This window comes from Neoarius graeffei, chromosome 21 (assembly GCF_027579695.1).
Source record: "Neoarius graeffei isolate fNeoGra1 chromosome 21, fNeoGra1.pri, whole genome shotgun sequence".
Classification (NCBI taxonomy): domain Eukaryota; kingdom Metazoa; phylum Chordata; class Actinopteri; order Siluriformes; family Ariidae; genus Neoarius; species Neoarius graeffei.
This window is the reverse complement of record NC_083589.1, coordinates 7,910,092-7,933,757: the sequence shown is the minus strand read 5'-3', so window position 1 is coordinate 7,933,757 and position 23,666 is coordinate 7,910,092. Positions and strand designations below refer to the sequence as shown.

At 42.0% G+C, this 23,666-nt stretch overlaps 1 long non-coding RNA gene across 1 annotated transcript; it reads right to left on the bottom strand.

Moving 5' to 3' along the window:
• Positions 1–957: 957 nt before the first annotated feature.
• On the bottom strand, positions 958–4,113 carry LOC132869999 (uncharacterized). The gene is made up of 4 exons (XR_009651036.1): positions 4,047–4,113; positions 3,784–3,945; positions 1,186–1,282; positions 958–1,076 (listed from the first exon to the last, which is right to left on the bottom strand). It is a non-coding gene; the product is annotated as an uncharacterized LOC132869999 (long non-coding RNA).
• Positions 4,114–23,666: the final 19,553 nt, after the last annotated feature.

The following is a 23,666-nucleotide window of genomic DNA, read 5'->3' as shown; positions in this document are numbered from 1 at the left end:
CTGTTGAGACATGGCCCGTTATAAATTTGCTGTTACCAGACAATGACCAAGAACTATATTATTAGGGTCGATGTAGTTGTAGTAGTGTATTAGCAACTAGCTGTTAGCACTAGCTAATGTCAACAACATCATAGCTGGTATGTTACTGTAGCAATGTATACGTTCAGTCATTTGGATGACTGTTAAAACCTTTCAGTCTCAAGTTTCTCCTTTACTAGATTTACGAGTTTACTGAGCTAGCGCGGGCGGCACGGTGGTGTAGTGGTTAGCACTGTCGCCTCACAGCAAGAAGGTCCTGGGTTCGAGCCCCGGGGCCGGCGAGGGCCTTTCTGTGTGGAGTTTGCATGTTCTCCCCGTGTCCGCGTGGGTTTCCTCCGGGTGCTCCGGTTTCCCCCACAGTCCAAAGACATGCAGGTTAGGTTAACTGGTGACTCTAAATTGACCGTAGGTGTGAATGTGAGTGTGAATGGTTGTCTGTGTCTATGTGTCAGCCCTGTGATGACCTGGCGACTTGTCCAGGGTGTACCCCGCCTTTCGCCCGTAGTCAGCTGGGATAGGCTCCAGCTTGCCTGCGACCCTGTAGAAGGATAAAGCGGCTAGAGATAATGAGATGAGATGAGCTAGCGCGCTCGGGCAAGCTGGGAGCTAGCGCACGCTAGCCGGCCGCTGGCTTGCCCGAGCGCGCTAGCCGGCCGCCGGCTTGCCCGAGTGCGCTAGCCGGCCGCCGGCTTGCCTGAGCGCGCTAGCCGGCCGCCGGCTTGCCCGAGTGCGCTAGCTCAGTAAACTAGTAAATCCAGTAAAGGAAAAACTTGAGACTGAAAGGTTTTAACAGTCATCCAAATGACTGAACGTATACATTGCTACAGTAACATACCAGCTACTGTTGTTGACATTAGCTAGCTTGACGTTCAAAATGGCGGACACCGGGGCGTCACGTAACCCTGTGATGTCAGGTGAAATACCTCAATAGCCACATTAACCGCTGTGGGATATGGTCCTGAGTTGGTAGAACTGTCAGTCACTTCCAGGATCCCCATTTTCATGGCCTTTGTGTGTGGCCCCAGTGCCTCAGTCTCCTGTGAAACACAATAAATGACACTTGGTGTCAGACTGAAAGCATAATGTCTTCTGCAATCATTACTGCATCTGAAGCAGTAACATCATAAAGTTATTAAAATTAATTACCTTAATAGTCTTTAAAATCGAAGCTGGCTCTCTCAAGTACAGGGGAAGACCAACCATGAAGAACAGCAGACCTTCTATGAGCAGTTAGATCTGTGGTCTGTCAAAAAGACAGGTCATCAATAAGACATTCTTAAGTCACCTAATTCACAAAGAGGTTATGCACATCTACTCTACCATGCAACAGTTTAGGATCACCTACTCCTTTCACCATTGGCCTTCATTACAACCAACTTCATGAAATAGTTACCTGAAATGCATTAAGATTACAATCTGCGAGGGATAATCAGCTAACAAGTGCTGTAAGTATGCAGTAAGTATGCAGATCCCTTAAGACTGTTGGAATAACATTCCCAGAGTCTACTTAAGTTAGATACTGAGAGTGGTTTTCTAACAGTCCTAAAAGAGATCTCAAACATGCTGTGCACTTGTTGGCTGTTTTTTGTTCAGTCATATTGACCAAAAGCATGTCAGGTGACTTTCATGAGGCTGGTCAAGATGAACCAATGTTGAAATTAGTCAATTTAGCACAGTAGCAGTGTTTCCCATACATAGACAAAAGTATGGTGCCCTGCCATAGTTTAATTTCTTCCACCATAGTTTCACAATTGATCAAGGATAAAATTATTGTCGCAAATGAACCTTACTCGGTATTAAATGCACTGGAACGCTTAGTAAGAATCTTCCCAACTGATTCTTGAGCTGATTTGACTCTTCACCCTTCTGTTATATCCGGTTGCCATGGCAAAGCGACCCCTCACCCCAGCCCACCCCCACTCTCCCATCGTGAGCATGACAATGAGTGCACGACTGCGCGTATATTATTTATTCTGAGGAAAACTGACAGCCACCAAATGAAGCGACGATCGCCCATTTCTTCGAGACATCTGGAAATACCGGTACTAATCAGTTTGTCAAGTGATGTAGTACAGTAAACTGAAATGTTTGTCTTTGTATTTTATAGTTAGTTAGTTAGTTAGTTAGTTAGTTAGTTAGTTAGTTAGTTAGTTAGTTAGTTAGTTAGTTAGTGAGGTAGCTGTTTATTTCATGACGGTGTTTTTGTCTGAATCTGCCCCTGATTCAGTCATAGCATCAGGGATGTTCATTATGATAAACTATTTATTTTAACATTGTGACTACAACATGTTGAGGCGATGTTAATGTTAGTAACCTATCTAAAATGTTGCTTGTGTGCGTGAAATCGCTACTTCAGCTAGCAAGGTAGCTAGCCTCTTCATTTTCTTGACAGACCCGACTCCTCTTTTGACGTCTGAGACATTAGCACAGAAATGTCATAAATTCGACAGTGGCATGGATAGCCTACCTTGCCCGGCTATATACCATAACAACACCTGATGTAGCCTACAGCTATAGCTTTAAATAGCTAGCCTAGCTAGAAGATGCAATCAGCTGTGTTACTTACGCTCGTTTTTGGAAATAGTCCTTGGCTAGCGCTACTTACGCTATATTGTTTAAATGTTGTTCTCACAAAAAATCTAATGCTTTAACACAAATACACCCAATGCGTGGGTATGCATCCCTATCTCATAGTGTGTGTGTGTGTGTGTGTGTGTGTGTGTGTGTGTGTGGGTGTGTGTGTGTGAGAGATTATTTTGTCTGTTTAGAAATGTAATATAATAAACTAATTATACAGAGGCAGATCAGTGTTCGTCATTTTTTTGCTATCTATTTTTGAAAATGTTTAACCACAAATCTTAGCCATATTTTAAGAGGTAACCTTCTTCACCATGCCTTCACCATGCCTTTACTGAATGACCACAACATTCTCCAGAAAAAGCAAAATCTAAGCATATTATGTCTCATAATTTGGACCTCAAAATTCACCAGATTGATGCATTTAAATAAAATATATACAAAATTTTCTCCTGGGGGAGCATGCCGCCGGACCCCCCTACAGGGTTCAGGTCACTCACCCCCCATAATTTCCTAAATTCCTGTGGGAAACACTGCAGTAGTGTACGGTATGTAGGTGCTGGTCAAACGGAGCTATATGATAGGAGAAAATCTATGCACAACAGCTACACCAAAATCTTTCTGTGTAATGCACACATGTTGATCACAAGGTCTTAATCAGGGAAGTTGAGTGCTTTGACCTGTTTTGTTATCCATACCATCTCATTCAAACAATAAAATGGCACCATAATCAAAGTCTCACAGAGGTTCCATGTACATCCCATGTAAATAAGATAACGTAAACAGTAAGTGTGACATCCCACAAACAAACAATAAGCCATCATCTCTAAACACCATTTATGGCATTTGTGATATTCTTGTACACCATTTCCCCCTCACATTTCTACAACCTATAAGTATTTGTGGGATTTGTACATGTATTGTAGATCATCAACATCAGGTATACATGGAGCCTTTTTTGACACATTCTGATCATATAATGTAATTCTACTGCTCACATAATGAGCAACGCTTAATGTCACAAGACAGAGACCTTGAAATTAAAATGTTGAGTTTTGCAGCTAAATGTTTTTGTGGAGCTGTTGGCAGTTTCTTCTCTTAAACAGGTATCAGTAAATGATATGTTACACTGTTTAACACTTATATACAAAGAAATGATTAACATACCTGGGCATCCAGTTTCTCCAGAAGTTCATCCAAGTCGTTCCACCTTCCCTGTCTTGCTTTGGCTCTGTACATCTTCAGCAACCCCTGGGTGTGATTGTCTAGCGATGTCAGGAATGTTGACTTCAGGTCAATACGGTTGATGCGGAAGAATTCAGCACAAACCTGTGGGTAATGAGAGATTCAGAATAAGCAAACAAGTAATAGCAAAGCAAATGATTTCAAGACATTCAATTCCAATGGTGACAGAGGAAAAAATAACTTACCTCCTCCTCAAAAAACAGTCCTGGCCATCGTTACTTGATTGTTGACACCAGCGGCTGATCCTGCACAATTTCCTTTCTCCTCAAGGAAAATGTCGTCTCCATCTTTGCATTCAAAACAGTCAAGCTCAAATTTATCTTTTTCACTTCTTCCTCCATCAATGACCTCTCCTTCTCCAATTCTTCTTCATCCAAACCAACAGGATGGTCAGGAAGAAAGTTGAGTTCAGATCTCCTGGGTCTCCTGAGAGATCCTCGAGATGAACCTTGTCTTGAGTGGGTATTCACAACCATTTCACTGCATCCTGCATTGCAGAGTTTCTGATGATAATTAGCCATTTTAAACTTCAGGCTAATTTTCCATGCTTCATATCCCGTCGTGTCAGATCCTGGGTCTTTGAGACATGGGTGTTTTTCTACCAAAGCAGATGCAACCTTTTCTATTTAAGAGTCCTTTGGGTAGGCTTTGTAAGAGTACACAGTTTCAGCCAATTTGTCCAAGATATTAATTTTCATGTCTCTTGGAACAATCAGGGCTGTTCCATTTACTTGAAGATCCTCATTAGCTTTTTTTCAGCCTCAACTCCACATCATAGGAAAATGAAGGCACTGGAAACGTGCTTGGCCACTGCTCTAATCTAGATGGAAAGAGAGGAGAAACTGAATGGGGTGATGAAGCTGATGGCTGAGTGGATGTCATGCTTGCTGTATCCACAGTGAAATCTGAAAGGTGAGTATCGTCCACCACTGGGCTTAAAGCTACTTCCCAGTGGATCCTCAAAGTAGCCTTGTATTTTGGAAGCTCTGTGATGTCATGTAAAGTACAAAGTTCATTGTTGAAGTCAGGGTCTTCATACTGGATAACAAAACTTCCCATTATCTGCAATTTTTCACAGAGAACTGCAGAGAGTTCCTCAACTGACGATGGTGTGGGTATTGATAGCTTCCTGATATTGTTAGGTGAGAGAATGACTCGAAGTAACATTGTTTCCTGGGAAAGAAAATTGAGAAGAAATTCAATTTTAGCAAAGTAAAAATCTCTTAGCAGACACCATAATCTTTCCACCTACATTGTATGATGCCAGAGGGTAGAAATCAATGAGATCTTGTGGGTTGACAATGGCTACATTGCAGTAAGTACTTTCAACATTTTCATATGCTCTAAAATGTTCAAAGTACCATGAAGACAGCTGTTCCACTATGAATGAGACCTCTGTACCAACAACCAGAATACTGTGAATTCGACCAAACTCTGGAAAGCCATCATTAAGTCCAACTGGTAGAATCAATCCTTTACTGTACAAAGTCCCACGCAATGTTGCACTTGATGCCAGGGACAAGGAACTCAAATTTGAATATTTTTTCTCAACAGCTGTCCGCAGCCGTGGATCAACAGCCGACATTTTGACCACTTTCAATTTTTCAACATGCAATGGTGCCTTGAAGAAATTTTGAGAGTCCAAAGCAAAAGCAATCATTGATTGATGCCTACTTGCCAACATTTTGAGGGGATTTTTGAAATTGCGGGTGTCGTGCACCACCATCTTGAAGAAGCTATGCTTCGCCTCATACCGCATTGTCCACAGATCAGCGAAAGGCCCAAAACAGTGGATCAAGTTTGGATAATGCTCAAGGTAATGATGTTTAGGTAGAAACCTCTCATTGGGAAAAACATCAGTGAACAACTGGCGATGATCAGAAATTTTACTCTCTAGGTTACAGAGAGATCCTTCTGATAGCTTTGAACTAACCACTAATTCCACAATGTCTTTTAAGTCCATTAAAAGTTGCCATGCTTTTTCATCCTCAGGCACCATACCACCTACCATGAGAGGGAGCAGTCTAATTAAGGCCCAATTTTCATGTGCATTTCCTCCAACTATTTGTTTCAAGTGAAAGTTCTTTGGAATTCTTTGAGGGCGATTCACTTTATCTGAATATGAGTACTGAAATGATTGGATAATGTTATTCAGCTGCTCAAAGGTAAAATACTTGGCACCAATCAATTTCTGCAGACACAGGGCCAATTCCCTAGGTATTACCCCTTCAAACCGATCGTGTAAAACATCTGGAGGAAAACCAGTAATGACATGAAAGAAGGATAGGTGTTTCTGAAGAACACTTTCAGCTTTCACACCATGCACATCTGTTACAAACTCATTGCTCTTGAACTCAGCAATGCATTGATCATGTTGCTCAGGACTTCTGAGTGGAAAGAGTCCCTGCCTAACTTCTGTGGTCTGAATGTCTTTCAAATTTTGCTAAGCAAAATCTGCAGAATTTTTCAACACGAAAACTTTCTTGAAAACCTCCAAGTCCATGCACGCTAAGATTGTCTGCAGACACATTAAGCACTGTTCCCCTGACATTCTCACCTATCTGTTCAACATACAAGCCTTCATTCTCTAGGCTCCTCAAGTCACGTAAAAGTGGTTCAAAAAATGATTCATAACCATCACTCTCACTTCAGAACTTTTCCCAAGCAGCGCCAATTGGATAGAGTGGACACTCGATCTGTACTGTGATTCCCAATTCAAAATGACCCAATAGACTGCTGTAATTTTATGCTTCTTTTTAGAAGTTCCCAATGGATTGGCAATTTCAAAATCATCAATATAAAACCCAAGTGAAAGTCTGAAATCTTGACCATTAATAAGCTTGTTAACTTTGAAATACTGACCATCAAAAGGTGAGGTGTAGAATCCTGGTGTACCCTCCTTTATGGGAAACGTCTTCTCAAGAATATCAGGTCGCTCCAACAAAGACTTCAAAGTCTTCAAAAGAGGAACATAAACAAATGTGTGATTTTGTACCCTATTGAACACATATTCAACAGGTTCAATTATGCCAAAATTGTTTTTTAAAGTAGATGTTTCGCTTATGATTAGTTGAAAGGGGACCTTTGTCAGTGGTGGCACTCAGAAACGGGTTTGTTTTTTGTAATGCGTCAGTAATGTCAGCAACAATAGACTCATTGACATTGCAGTTGTGTTTAAGCAGAATATTCTTAATTGCACGCAGTGTATTTGAGTTAGCAATTGACAGAATGTCATTAACATTATCAATAATCTGCTGAGAGGCACTTTGGGACACATGCAACTGTGACTGCATGCACAAGAATAAGGCAGCAAGTTTGTGTTCAAGTACTGGCTCGCATTCCTCAAGGTCCGAATCTGAAATATGAGAATCTGCCTGAATGTCATCAGCTTGATTTGATAGACTTTGTGAAACTGAGACTGCGTCAAACTCATTGTCTGTACTGCCTACTGTACAAACAGATGTGCAGAGGTCATTCAAAGTTTGTTTTCTGTGTTTCTTGGACTTGTGAGCTCTGAAAGTTGTGCTGTTGTTGCTGCTAAAATCACAGTTGGAGAATGGACTATGAACTCGCTCATGGTTTTGCAAATGTCTTCATAAATCTTTCAGAAATTGATTAAGTGAGCTGAGAATTCACATAATTCACACCGAAAACTGGCATGGTCAGTGCATGCAGAGCTAGGCCTATCTATTTTAGGATGTACTCTCCATAAATGGGTTTTTAAGGCCCCTGTTGTTGTAAAAACACAAACACAGTCTGGATGAATGCAGGGAAAAGAACCTTTACCTGCTTGCCAGTGATGAAGAATCGGCTCACAGTGACGTCATAATGGCGGGTAAAACTGGTGTTCTGACAGCTCTCATTTTTACAGTGATTTGTCTAAGATTATCCAGAGATAGCGGTTTTTCAACATTTTCGAAAGAGAGGGGAAGTGTTCCTGAATAGTATCCTGTGTTGGATGGTCGTGATCTCCACAAAAACTTTAGTTTTGGTGGCTGTGTTTTGTATGACGTTCTAATATCGCCCACTAGCAATCAGAAACACAACAAGGTCAAGGCTGGGCGAGTCAGCTCTGTTTCCGGTGTCAGCAACAACAAACCACGAACTGACTCGATTATCATCTCTCTGTGCCTATTATTGTCCGGAGATATTCATCAATGCCCGGGGCCTTCTGGAGGAAGGACCCCCCGATACCCTTGTACCATCTGTGGCAAAGGAGTGCGGTCTAACTGCAAGGCTTTGTCCTGTGATCGTTGTCATCAATGGACCCACATAAAGTGCTGTGACTTCCCCGTGGCAACCTACGACCATAAATCAGTTGTGGACGGAGATATCGATTTCTCGTGCCCTCTGTGTCGATTAGATGACCGCACGGTAGATAAAGAACCACAGGTTGGTCCTCAGACGGCGGTCACAGAACCGGACCTGACAGAAACATCACCCATCAGCTTATTGGGTGCAGTTGAAACCCAAGCCCTCCCGGAAGGCCTGTACCCCTTTGACTGCTTCAAAGCCAAAGGACTCCACTTCATCCACTTGAACAGCCGGAGCCTTATCCCAAAGTTGGATGAAGTACGTCTTATCGCACGTGAGTCCCGGGCTGCAATCATCGGGATTACAGAGACATGGCTAGATGACTCTGTGACAGACACAGAGGTTGAGATCCCCAGATATACATTCCAGAGAGGCGACCGAAATCGCCAGGGAGGGGGTGTTGGAGTCTACATCCGCGCAGACATCGCATACAACCAATCTAACTGATTTTATAAAGTTAGAACAAGACAAAGGCAATTTCACTGGTATGGTCCTTTTAGACCTACAAAAAGCCTTTGACACTGTGGATCATAGCATATTACTCTCTAAACTAAAAGCCATTGGGCTTCAAAAACCTGCTGTAAACTGGTTTAATGCCTACCTATCAGGAAGGCAGCAGTGTGTGGAGATAAGTGGCGTCACCTCCACTCCTGCAGAAGTGATCTGTGGCATCCCCCAAGGTTCCATATTAGGGCCTCTCCTTTTTCTCATATATGCTAACGACATGCCTTCCGCAGTAAAGTGCAAACTTCTACTGTATGCAGACGGCTCCGCCCTATTAGTAGCTGGCAAAGACCCTGCAATTATTCAGCAGGAACTGTCTTCCGAGCTCCAATCAATTCAAGAATGGCTTATAGATAACAAGCTATCCCTTCACCTCGGAAAGACGGAATCCATCCTGTTTGGATCAAAAAGACGACTCAACAATATTGAGTCATTCGACGTCACATGTGATGGACAAGTATTAACCAGTAAATCCTGTGTTAAATACTTAGGCGTTACACTTGATCAGTCCATCACGGGTAGTTTTATAGCTGAGGGTGTCATCAAAAAAAGTAATGCAAAACTAAAGTTCTTGTATCGCCAGACCAGACATCTGGACGTCAAAACCAAAAAACTCCTTACCTCAGCACTCATTCAATGTCATTTTGACTATGCCAGCGCTTCCTGGTATTCTGGCCTAACCAAGAAGCTACAAACCCGTCTGCAAACCACTCAGAACAAAATAGTTCGATATATTCTCAACCTTACCCCTCGTACACACATCGGGGCAACTGAGTTAAGACAGGTCAATATGTTACCAGTGGATGTCCGTGTTCAACAACTTAAACTCCACCACATGCATAACATTATTCACGGCAACGCTCCACAATATCTCAGACAATCTTTTACACTTAACAATTTCCGCCACAACACCCGTTCGGGCCCCTTTTCCCTTCTTGTCCCCAGAGTTAGATCTTTTGGACAGACATCTTTTCAATTCACTGGTTCTGTTTTATGGAATAACCTCCCCGCCCATATTAAGTCTCATTCCAACAAATTTAGTTTTAAAAAGGAAGTAAAAAAGCATCTAGTCACTTGTCTACACAATCAAGGATCAAATCCTTTCCTCTATACATAGTATTTTTTTTTTCATACCTATGATTGCGACTTTATGGTGTTTAACCTGTAAAATAATTACTATGTATTAAGATTCTCGTTTTATTATAATTATTATTACTTTTTTTTATTAAATTTTCAATTTAATATGTATATGTGATAATTATATGTGATTAATGTATAATTAGTATTTACCCGCCATCATGTCATCACTCATATGGACCGCAATGGAAATAAGTTTTAAACTTTTTTGCGTTATCCATGTACAACTAGTGTATATTTTCCATATTGTATTTATTATATTATGTATATACATTGGTTTACTAAATAAACAAACAAACAAACAAAGAAGCCTGTAGTGCTTAAGCAGGATGTTTTGCTGCAGATGTGAAATTTTACAATAGCGGCACTGCATTTAGTTTTAAGCCTGAAAAAAAAAATACCTGAAATACAAACAAAGACAAATGTATCAATAACTCATAATTCTATAAACAGAACAATGATACTAAACGATGCTTAAGTATTTTTAGGGCATTCTTAAACCTAACAATGGTGCATTCGCCATCATGCCTCTTCTAGGCTAAGTATAGCTGAGTACCAGGCTAACAGGGGGTTTGGTGAGGCAAATTGATTATGTACAAATATGTTAAACAGCTTACAACTCCAGTAGCAGCTATTAGTTTTCGTGTTAGCACAACTGGTTATTTTTTAATCGGACTGACATGTTATTGCACTCTTGCAAAAGCAGACTTTCTGTAGAGTACTAGCTGTTAACACAAAGGCACACGTGCTTTGAATGCCAGCTAGAACTAGCCTATCTGATCAGTCACTCTGTGATAGCAAAGCGCTAACGTTAGTTGCCAAGACTAGCTGGCTGTAGCAGAGCGAATTATCACACACATCATGAACCAGAATGCATATGGAATTTGAAAATATTGACCATTAAAAATACTAAATGGGAACATGCCATGCATTGTAGCGATACGTAACCATTAGGGTCAACATTAACCACATGCCAGTTGGAAAGGAATGCTAACCTTTATGAGTTAAAAATGTGATTTGCCAGCACTGCTAATCGCTGCAGGTACTGACAATATAACTATTTCAAACTTTGTTGATAGACAATAGATATATTCTTAATGTAAATTTGCTGATTACCTCGCAGCACAAAGACAGGGAGCTAACTTTGAGGCACTCACCACTTCAAACAGCGTCGTGACTCATGAGGGAAATTCCAGAAGCCTTGTAGAACTCCTTTGCGCATGCTCGGATGATTGTCACTGGTCCCCCTTACTCGGCCAACATAATATTTTTAATGCGACATTAAAAGTTCCGTGAACACAATTTTACATTTTCTCTTGATGAACATTTTGCAGTACAGGAATGAAAATCATGCAATCATTGACCAAACATATTTTTCTTTTATGACACAATGATTATGATGAGCCAACATATATTTTCTCATTTGTACAACTTTTTGCATCAATCATTTTTTACAGTGCATGTCAGAAATGCTGTCCCTGATCCTGACATGTTGTGGTCTCTTGGTGAGGTAATCTGTGATCCAGGAGACCAGATGTGTGTCCACCTCCATCTCCTGCAGCTTATCTCTCAGTAGAAGGGGCTGGATGGTGTTAAAGGTGCTGGAGAAGTCCAAAAACATGATCCTCACTGAGCTGCTCCCCTTGTCCAGATGAGAATGAATCCTGTGCAGAAGATAGAGGATGGCATCATCCACTCCCACCTTCTCCTGGTACGCGAACTGCAGTGGCTCCTCAGCATGGTGGACCTGGGGTCTGAGCAAGTTCAGCAGCAGTCACTCCATGGTATTCATCACGTGTGATGTCAAGGCGTCCGGCCTGTAGTCATTCAGTTCCTTTGGATGTGTGTTTTTAGGAACTGGAATGAGGCACATGACAGGAACCCTCCCGAGGTGAAGGCTCAGGTTAAAGACGTGTTGTTCCCCCAGTTGGGCAGCGCAGGCCCTCAGCATCCTGGGACACACCTTCTGGGCCTGCTGCTTTCCTGGGGTGGAGTTTCCTCAGCTCTCTCCTGACTTGGTCTGTGGTGAAGATGGAGGAATTGGGGGAGTGGATGTGTATTCCGTCTGCAGGAGGTGTTGATGGCTCTAATGCTGATGATGTTGGTGGTGGGGGTGAGGGCTGATCTGCCGATGATGGTGACAGTGATGAGGTGACAACTGCTGCAGGAGGAGAGGGCAGCAGGAGCAGGACAATCAAACCTGTTGACGAAGTGGGTAAACCGGTTTGCCCTGTCCATGCCCCCATCTGCTGAGCTGCCGCTGTTCTTCTTGTAGCCTGTGATGGTTTTCATCCCATTCCAACCTCCTTCATGTTGTTTTCTTGCAGCTTCTCTTCCACTTTTTTTCCCTGTATGACTCCTTGGCCTCTTTTAGCTGGATTTTGATTTCCCCCTGTACACGCTTCAGCTCTGACCTGTCTCTGTCTTTGAATGCCCTCGTCTTTTGGATGAGGAGGCCCTTAACTTCACTGGTAATCCAGGGCTTGTTGTTTGGAAAGCAGCGTACAGTTTTTGTGGGAACAACAACATCCCTGCAAAAGTTCAAGTGGTCTGTTATGCAATGTGTCACCTTCTCAATGTCCTCCCCATGTGGGTCTAACAATGCATTCCAGTCGGTCATCTCGAAGCAGTCCTAAAGAGTTTCCTCTGCCTCGGTAGACCAGGCCCTGAATGAACGCATGGTGGTGGGTTGCCTCAGAACCATTGGTTTGTACTGAGGCTGTAGGAGAACCAGATTATGGTCAGATCTCCCCAGCGGTGGTAATGGGATTGCCCTGTATGCATCCCTTACATTGGCATACAATAGGTCTATGGTCCTGTTTTTCTTAGTGGGACAGTCCACAAACTGATAAAAGGCAGAGAGAGTGGAGTCCAGAGTGACATGGTTAAAATCCCCAGAGACCACAAAGAAAGCCTTGGGGTGTTGTGTCTGCAGCGCTGCTATGGTGGAATGAATGATGTCACACGCTACCTGCGCATCCGCACACGGAGGAATGTAAACTCAGGTCAAAGTGGCGTGTCTAAACTCCCGAGGCATATAATATGGTCGGAGACTCACAGCTAACAGTTCAATGTCCTGGCAGCACATGATTACCTTAATGTTTACGTGTCCCAGGTTGCACCATCTGGTGTAAATAAACAGTGCGAGTCCCCACTTTTGCGTGTGCTGCTCAGCTTCACGACACTGTCCGCTCTCACTGTAGTGAACCAGGAAGCTCCACACTAAAGTCCGGTGTGGCGCTGTTAAGCCATGTCTCTGTGAAACACAACAAACTACACTCCCTGTAGAGCCTCTGGGTTTTCAACAGTCCTACCAGCTCATCAGTTTTGTTGGTTAGCAAGTTCACATTCCCCATAAGCACCAACGGAACCGAGGGTTTGTACCTCCACCGCCCCTCCATCTTCTTAGCCTGGCGCTTGGCCCAGGATCTGCAGCCCTGGTATCTCCTCCTCAGGTCCGCAGGTATAGAATGGACAATGCCGTCATGTCCCCTCGGTCATAGGGTGAGCAGTTTTTCCTGAGTATAACCACAAAAATCTCTGCTGCACCACATGTTGACACCAGAAATATCCATAGAATATACAGCAGTGTTTGAAATTTGTGAACCCTTTAGAATTTTCTATATTTCTGCATAAATATGACCTAAAAGATCATCAGATTTAAGTCCTAAGAGTAGATAAAGAGAACCCAGTTAAACAAATGAGACAAAAATATTATACTTGGTCATATATTTATTGAGGAAAATGATCCAATATTACATATCTGTGAGTGGCAAAAGTATGTGAACCTTTGCTTTCAGTATCTGGTGTGACCCCCTTGTGCAGCAATAACTGCAACAAAAGGTTTCCGGTAACTGTTGGCCAGTCCTGTACACTGGCTTGGGGGAATTTTAGCTCATTCCCCTGTACAGAACAGCTTCAACTCTGGGATGTTGGTGGGTTTCCTCACATGAATTGCTCACTTCAGGTCCTTCCACAACATTTCAATTGGATTAAGTTCAGGACTTTGACTTGGCCATTCCAAAACATTAACTTTATTCTTCTTTGACCATTCTTTGGTAGAACAACTTGTGTGCTTAGGGTCGTTGTCTTGCTGCATGACCCACCTTCTCTTGAGATTCAGTTCATGGACAGATGTCCTGACATTTTCCTTTAGAATTAGCTGGTATAGTTCTGAATTCATTGTTCCATCAATTATGGCAAGCCGTCCTGGCCCAGATGCAGCAAAACAGGCCCAAACCATGATACTACCACCACCATGTTTCACAGATGGGATAAGGTTCTTATGCTGGAATGCAGTGTTTTTCTTTCTCCAAAAATAAAGCTTCTCATTTAAACCATAAAGTTCTATTTTGGTCTCATCCAACCACAAAACATTTTTCCAATAGCCATCTGGCTTATCCACCTGATCTTTAGCAAACTGCAGATGAGCAGCAATGTTCTTTTTGGAGAGCAGTGGCTTTCTCCTTGCAACCCTGCCATGTACACCATTGTTGTTCAGTGTTCTCCTGATGGTGGACTCATGAACATTAACATTAGCCAATGTGAGAGAGGCCTTCAGTTGCTTAGAAGTTACCCTGGGGTCCTTTGTGACCTTGCCGACTATTACTCACCTTGCTCTTGGAGTGATCTTTGTTGGTCAACCACTCCTGGGGAGGGTAACAATGATCTTGAATTTCCTCCATTTGTGCACCGTCTGTCTGATTGAGGATTGGTGGAGTCCAAACTCTTTAGAGATGGTTTTGTAACCTTTTCCAGACTGATGAGCATCAACAACACTTTTTCTGAAGTCCTCAGAAATCTCCTTTGTTCATGCCATGATCCACTTCCACAAACATGTGTTGTGAAGGTCAGACTTTGATAGATCCCTATTCTTTAAATAAAACAGGGTGCCCACTCACACCTGATTGTCATCCCGTTGATTGAAAACACCTGACTCTAATTTCACCATCAAATTAACTGCTAATCCTAGAGGTTCACATACTTTTGCCACTAACAGATATGTAATATTGGATCATTTTCCTCAATAAATAAATGACAAAGTATAATATTTTGTCTAATTTATTTAACTGGGTTCTCTTTATCTACTTTTAGGACTTGTGTGAAAATCTGATGATGTGTTAGGTCATATTTACACAGAAATATAGAAAATTCTAAAAGGTTCACAAACTTTCAAGCACCACTGTAAATACACACCAGAAATACAAAAAGGAAAATGCTAAAAAAAAGCACTAAAGTCAAAGAAAGAACATAAATACAGACCAGAAAAAGTAAAAGACTAAAAAAAAAACAAAAAAAAAACAAAACCAAAAAAAACCCCGCTGAAGTCAAAGAAAGGCGATACGGACGGAGCTACTGGTAAAGCCGCCGCTCTGCGTCAGCGCTTTTGTTTATGACTTTTTCATCATTGTATAGAAATTGATAAAATTGGATGATTGTCTGTTATATTTTATTGTTTCCTGCTGTCATCAAGAGGAGCACATTGGAAATAAGTGTATTTAATACTTTGTGTTATCCTCACTGCTGTTTAAACTGTATATTTACATGTGTTAATTTTATCAAATAAATCCAGACCATACCAGCAGCTCGGGTGTTTCTGGGAATATTTCCACCTTTTTCCGTACAAGTGCATCCTCCTGTAATGTTCACATGAATCCTGTATAGTAAAGCAGTGTTTGTTTATCCTCTTTCTGCATTACCACGCGGGATGGACTGTCTACCACGGTAATTACGGTAGGCTAGCCTGGGGACGTCTTTAAGAGGAAGTTTTTCATGAATGAGTCGAGAGCATGCTAAGCATGCTAACGAGAAGTATAATGCATAGTTTCAGCCTCATTTTACAGGTAAAGAGTTCAGGTTTGTCCATAAATCAGGGTTGCAGCTCATTAATACACAATTTCAGATGTTTAGTGAAAAAAACTGACATTGTCACCTGAGTAGACCTTTTGCTTTGCCCCTTCAGTACTGAAGAGCGACACTCAGCCTTGCACCCAAATGACGTCACGCATCGCCCTTCCAACAGGCAACATGGCAGCCTACTGGTGGCATTAGAGCAGCGATACAAAAACGCTCACAACTTTCTCATAAATGGTCAAATATGCCTGAAACATTTCTTACAGGCTCTCAATGTTACACGCAACCAAAACATGCATGTATTTAGTTTACATTTTCTCTTCCTTTAAATATACAGAGCCTCATTTTAATGAAGTTTCAGTTTAATCAGAGCCAGGCATCAGTGGTGTTCAGCCTTCAGCTCGACAAACCGGCCTGGAGGCCCAGAGAGCCAGGAAACCCTGAGCTGAGAGACAGACAGAGAGAGAGAAAAAGTAAGTGTCCTCCGCTCCCTGTGCTGCCACACCATCAACCTGGATGCTTTGGGAGACAAAAGAAACTTAATAACCACTTGTCACACTACATAAAAAAATCCCTGCACTCCTCACAACCCCTCTCACAACTTACAGATGTGTGGAGGTCTTCTAACAGAGCCAGATGTGCTATTATTGAGATGTAATGACTGCCAAAGCTTTTGTTTAAATATGTGACTCAATAATCCTGTAAACCGTCAAACAGCAAATTGGTGAACTGAACCATTGCTTTTAATTATGGCACCAATAGCAAGTAGGCTATCTCAGAATGAAAGAGAAAATAATCTGATGCCAAAACAACTGTTCATCCTGTTCACTGCAAAAAATTGTGTTTGGGACATACGACACATAGGTCTAGTCAATCTCGGTCTTTAGAAAATATAGCATTTATGTGCTGATGCAGTTGCACGAGAAAAGAACCTGAATGCAAAACCAAAGACACTCGTGTAGAATGTAGATCATGATCACCGAAAACTTCTGTGAGACTGAGCGAATATAAAGGACAATGTGTTGGTAAAACAGGACTTAACAGTTGGTGTGAGGTTCAAGATATGGTTCATGAAAAAGTCATTTGATGAGAGAGAGAGAGAGAGAGAGAGAGAGAGAGAGAGAGAGAGAGAGAGCAGTGAGGTGTCAGTGAGATTTGCATGAACAGGACGGAATCGTTTCATTTCTCCCAGAATAGAGCAGAAACTTCACCAGATGTTCAACTTCCTTCAGTCAAACTCACTGAAGCACAAAACACAGCACTGAATCTACAGCTAATCACACTCTCTCATCACACTGATCATCACTATTAACTCCAATAAAAGAACAGACAACGTCCAAAATTCAGCTTTATTTCAGCACAAACTACAGGAAGAGCAACAGGACAGTGAAGAGAGGAAAGACAGAAATGTCAGCATTGTGTAGAACTGAAACTCTATTGTAGATGGATCATAAGCAGCTCCATGTTAAACTCTATCTTGGATCCACTAGCCTTCACACTGACTCTTTCTGAACGTGACTGGATGATTGACGTTGTTATGGGAGACCGTGCAGCTGAACTCCTCCCCCTTTTCCCAGAGGTCTTTGCTGAGGGTCAGGGTGCTGCTGCGGCTGTAACGGCCGTTCTTCTCTACTTCTGCGCTGCTCAGAACCCCGTTCTTCACCTCTGAGCCGTCCACTGTCCAGCTCACCAGCGCCCCCTGTGGAGAGTAGCCAGACAGCAGGCAGAGCAGCGAGGCCGATCCCTCAGACAGCTGCAGAGGGGACGGAGGGAGCAGAGACACGGAGGGAGCTGTGGAACCCGCTGGAGAGGAGAAACACACAAACACATCATAGACACCTCATTCACACACAATTAGAAATGAGGATGAAATATTTCTGCAACTTTGTGGAACTGACTGATCTTACAGAGGAATTAAGTCGAATAAAGTCTGACTTCATGACTGAGTTTCATTCACTACTTTATTATGTGACATCAGTTTCAGTGCAGCAACAAAACAAACATGTTCCACTCTGTAATTTATCTGGGAAAATAATTTTAGAACAAGTTTTATTACTTTATAGTTCAAACCTTCAGCACATTTAACTGCAGCAAATACAAATGTAGCTGACAACAGAAATATTCATCATTTAACACAAACACACACAGCAGCTTTCATCTGGATTTTACATCAGCACACAGTCACTATATTTATTAAATGTTTATTATAGAGTAACTGCAGAGTTATTGCATGTTGAATTTATCGCAAGTGTGTAATTATTACATATTTAACACAAATAATTGTGTATTTATTGAATGTTTAAGAACATTGATATGGGATCTGTTCTGATACTGAAATGTATTCCTCATCAGAGCATAATAACACACAATAAAATCTATCACACAATTAAAAACATGAATAATCTTTTCAATTTAAGTTCACTTCAACTGTAATTCGTAAAGTCTGAAATTAATTTCCTGTTAAAAGAAGAAAACACACTTACTGTTCACGATGAGTTTGGAGCCTCCACCAAAAGTGCACCACAGTGATACATTCTAATGAAACCGTCGTACAAAAACCTCCATCACACTGCAGTACACACACACACACACACACACACACACACACACACACACACACACACACACACACACACTTTGCATTATCAGTCCATGCTTCAGTGCTCTGCGAGTGTTTATAGCCCTGTGACTTTAACACTTCATGACTGAGAGCTGCTGCTCAGCAACTTCACCCACAGCAACCATGACTTTGATCAGCGTCTTCATCTGCACACTGGCCCTCTGGACTCAAGGTGAGAGTTTAACATCAACTCACAGCCTCACACACTTCATTTCATACGAATTCTACACCACTTTAGAGCTTACAAACACAATCTATGTTTCTCTTCAGGATCCAGAGGTCAGGTGACTGTGACTCAGACTCCTTCAGTGCAAACTGTTGCTCCAGGAAACACAGTCACCATCAACTGTAGAACCAGTAGCAGTGTGTATAATGGTGACCATCTCGCCTGGTACCTGCAGAAACCTGGAGAAGCTCCTAAACTCCTGATCTATGGTGCTACTAGATTACAGTCAGGGACTCCAGCTCGTTTCAGCGGCAGTGGATCGAATACTGACTTCACTCTGACCATCAGTGGAGTCCAGACTGAAGATGCAGGAGATTACTACTGTCAGAGTGAACATAGTGGTGGAGTGTTCACACAGTGTCAGAGCGTCGTACAAAAACCTGGGTCAGTGAGAGTGCACAGAGAAGCACTGCTGCAGCTGGGAGCGACTGCAGGTGCTGAGGGGGAGGATGTGATACAGCACAATGACACACACTGTGGACGAGAGAAAACACACCACACTAACACACTAATACACACACATCTGTGAGAGGAGTCCACCTTTCTCAGCTGTGGACAGACAAACAAAGTCCTGATCATTCTGATTCACTGCTTACTAATTATCTTTATCCCATTTTACACAGTTAAGTATTTATTATAGTTATAATTTGTTGAAAACATGATGTACTATTAAACACGATTATACTTAATACAACCCCGATTCCAAAAAAGTTGGGACAAAGTACAAATTGTAAATAAAAATGGAATGCAATGATGTGGAAGTTTCAAAATTCCATATTTTATTCAGAATAGATGACATATCAAATGTTTAAACTGAGAAAATGTATCATTTAAAGAGAAAAATTAGGTGATTTTAAATTTCATGACAACAAGACATCTCAAAAAAGTTGGGACAAGGCCATGTTTCCCACTGTGAGACATCCCCTTTTCTCTTTACAACAGTCTGTAAACGTCTGGGGACTGAGGAGACAAGTTGCTCAAGTTTAGGGATAGGAATGTTAACCCATTCTTGTCTAATGTAGGATTCTAGTTGCTCAACTGTCTTAGGTCTTTTTTGTCGTATCTTCCGTTTTGTGATGCGCCAAATGTTTTCTATGGGTGAAAGATCTGGACTGCAGGCTGGCCAATTCAGTACCCGGACCCTTCTTCTACGCAGCCATGATGCTGTAATTGATGCAGTATGTGGTTTGGCATTGTCATGTTGGAAAATGCAAGGTCTTCCCTGAAAGAGACGTCGTCTGGATGGGAGCATATGTTGCTCTAGAACCTGGATATACCTTTCAGCATTGATGGCGTCTTTCCAGATGTGTAAGCTGCCCATGCCACATGCACCAATGCGACCCCATACCATCAGAGATGCAGGCTTCTGAACTGAGCGCCGATAACAACTTGGGTCATCCTTCACCTCTTTAGTCCGAATGACACGGCGTCCCTGATTTCCATAAAGAACTTCAAATTTTGATTCGTTTGACCACAGAACAGTTTTCCACTTTGCCACAGTCCATTTTAAATGAGCCTTGGCCCAGAGAAGACGTCTGCGCTTCTGGATCATGTTTAGATACGGCTTCTTCTTTGAACTATAGAGTTTTAGCTGGCAACGGCGGATGGCATGGTGAATTGTGTTCACAGATAATGTTCTCTGTAAATATTCCTGAACATACAGAAGCATGCCTGTATGTGATGCAGTGTCGTCTAAGGGCCCGAAGATCACGGGCACCCAGTATGGTTTTCCGGCCTTGACCCTTATGCACAGAGATTCTTCCAGATTCTCTGAATCTTTTGATGATATTATGCACTGTAGATGATGATGTGTTCAAACTCTTTGCAATTTTACATGGTCGAACTCGTTTCTGATATTGCTCCACTATTTGTCGGCGCAGAATTAGGGGGATTGGTGATCCTCTTCCCATCTTTACTTCTGAGAGCTGCTGCCACTCCAAGATGCTCTTTTTATACCCAGTCATGTTAATGACCTATTGCCAATTGACCTAATGAGTTGCAATTTGGTCCTCCAGCTGTTCCTTTTTTGTACCTTTAACTTTTCCAGCCTCTTATTGCCCCTGTCCCAACTTTTTTGAGATGTGTTGCTGTAATGAAATTTCAAATGAGCCAATATTTGGCATGACTTTTCAAAATGTCTCACTTTCGACATTTGATTTGTTGTCTATGTTTGATTTTGAAGACAATATCAGTTTTTGAGATTTGTAAATTATTGCATTCCATTTTTATTTACAGTTTGTACTTTGTCCCAACTTTTAAAAGTCTCTCAGTCTCAATTGCGATGATTGCCAGGGATGAAAGACGTCCTTGGCCGGTGCGATTATGACTGTACGTTTTGAGTCTTTTCAGAGGAGAGAATGACCTTTACACAGACACTGTTGTAGCCGGTATAATGAGGGCCAGTTGAAATAACTTGGACTGGCTGTGAGAATGTCAGGATTCAAACTCAGCCATCCATTCTTTATCCAGGGCTCGAAATTAACTTTTTTTCTTTGTGTCCCCCAGTGGTCCCGAATTCTGTGTTGTATTGTCCCGAATGGAAGCAATAGTGTCCCCATTTTTTCCTCTCTGAAATAACCAGTGGTTAATATTATCATATGAAGTTACTATTATATTTGTAACTATGCGATTTTGAACCCTTTATATCATTTTTACAATAAGTCACAAGACACAAGCGACACATGTCCTATACATCATCTACTTCAAAATTACAGTTATTGCATTTTCAGTTTATTAAACTTTGGCGATCTCGCTGTATGAATAGATACCCGTTTATTTAAAGGGGCCAACTAGCTCATTCAGAAAATGTTTCAACTCCCTACATCTGCAGTACACTTTAGTTGAAAATAAGACCCCTTTTATGTTCATTTCATCTACTTATACCTTGAATATCTGTTGGCACTTATAAGGCCAACTTATAATTTTCACCATTACCGTTATCCATTTTTATGAACTTTCCGTTATCCATTTTTATGAACTTTCCGTTATCCATTTTATGAACTTTCGCTGCCGAAACGTGGGTGGAACATCAGCATAGTGGCAGGTCCGAGCCTAGCTGTGCTGCTGACTGACTAAACTTTCTGAACTAGAAAGACACCAAGAAAACTCACTTATTCTGTTGAACGGTATCTTCCGTCAATATCATCCACATCATTCCTGTTGTATTTTATAACGTGTCTAACAGTGTTGATTAAGTTCATTCAGTTGCTAGCGTTGCCTGCAGACCAGGCGATGACACTTTGGATCCTGAAGGTCCCGGAGACGTTATGTCTGGGCTTTCAGTTTCTTCCCCGCGGTCGGTCTGCTTCAACCACTTCAGCATTTTTGTTCTGGCAAGAGTCGGCGCAGCGTGTGCGGTAGCAATTCCATTCCAAGTCCATATAATGCGGACACCGGCCGAAGATTCTAGAACAGAATGCGCTGCTCTGTAGCCTACAGATGCAGGTGCATCGAAAGTGTAGCTACTATGTATTTTTCGCTGTTAACGTTTTAAAATTAAAATTGACAAATTAGGTGAATGTCTACGTATGTGTTACGGCTTTGTAAATAATATTAATTTGAACTTTTTTTCTAGATCTATTTTTTTTCCATTGTCCCGGGATTGTCCCAGATATGATAATTTTGTGTCCCGATGACATTTTTTATGGTCCCCGGGACATCGGGACACCGTTAGTTTCGAGCGCTGTCTTTATCACGTCCCGTTTTCCTTGAAAGTCCAACTTTGAGAAACCTTTCAGTTGAGCTATTACATCCTACATTGTTGCAGTCAATCGAAACAAGCCAACAACAGTCCAAATTAAACTTTACGTGAACACCAAACAAGAATAACTGAGCTCACGTACGCCCTCTGTGCTGCGGCAGAGCTACTGCCTGCCTCGCCTCATGTCTTTTCAGTGCGGCTTTATGTCAAATTGTTAACACTAAATAAGTGATACACATACGTAGAAAACATTACATATTATAAGGAAAGTGAGGACATCTTATACACATGTCTAGAATGTATAAAAAACATTTTAATACAGCATTACGTTGGTAGCATACACAGAGTAAGCAAAAGGCACGCGCTCAACCCAGTTAACAAGGGATTGCGCAATCTGACGTGAGGCACGGCTTGGTGCTGCCTCACGTCGCTGCATATTCGCTGCAATTGAATAGGAAATAGGCAAATACGGTGATTTTGATCGCAAAAATGATTGAAATTATTTGAATCATACAGAAATGGCATATATAGCACAGATGATTGGACAAATCTTTATTGTTATCATTATTTACATTCATTACATCTCATGATGGCTGGATGATGACCGGTGAGGCCCTGCCGCACCTGCCGCCTCTGACCGCACATCAGTGGTTTATACTAATCTCATCATGTCGTGTGTGTGTGTGTGTGTGTGTGTGTGTGTGTGTGTGTGTGTGAGTTCCATATGGAACTCTCTGTTTTTGATGATGGAGAGGTTCTGTGAGCAATTTTCTGCCATCCAAGCTGCAGCTATAGACGCAAGGCTAAGAAAGCCCATGGAGAAGGAGAAATGTGTCAGATAACGGAATCCAGGGACACATGTCCGCCCGGGGGCATTTTGAGTTATTGACAGATTCAGAAAGTACAGTTTCTAAGCTTTCCAATGATGCCTTCCATGTGGAGATCTGACAATATTTGAAGAATGTGTGGCCTTTTGAAAGTGTATACTTCTTAAAACAGAAAAGGGAGGAAATCGCCCTCAAAGTTTTCCATCTCAGCTACTCTGGGTGCAGGGCGGGCACATAATGGTGCTCATTTGCATGACATTAAGGAAAGCCCTACCCCCTACTAGCTAGCACGATACTACTTTCATGTAAACAAAGATCACCACGTCAATTTTCCTTCCATGCAAAGTATGCCCAAAACAATTATGAAGTACAAAAAAAAGTCCTAAAGTATACTTTAACGTTTTGTGGTTGAAAAATTACTCGCACCGTAAGAAAGAAAGATAGCACAATGATGACACAACTAACACAACGATATTTCATGTAAAGCCTCGGTCACAACCGGCCGTACGTGCTCCTACGGCCGGTCTACATGCAAAAAACGCAAGAAACGTACGGAGGGTGCGCATGAAACGCACGAGAGCGCGCGTGTGACGTGCTGATTTTCGAGCCGCAGACCGGCCGCAG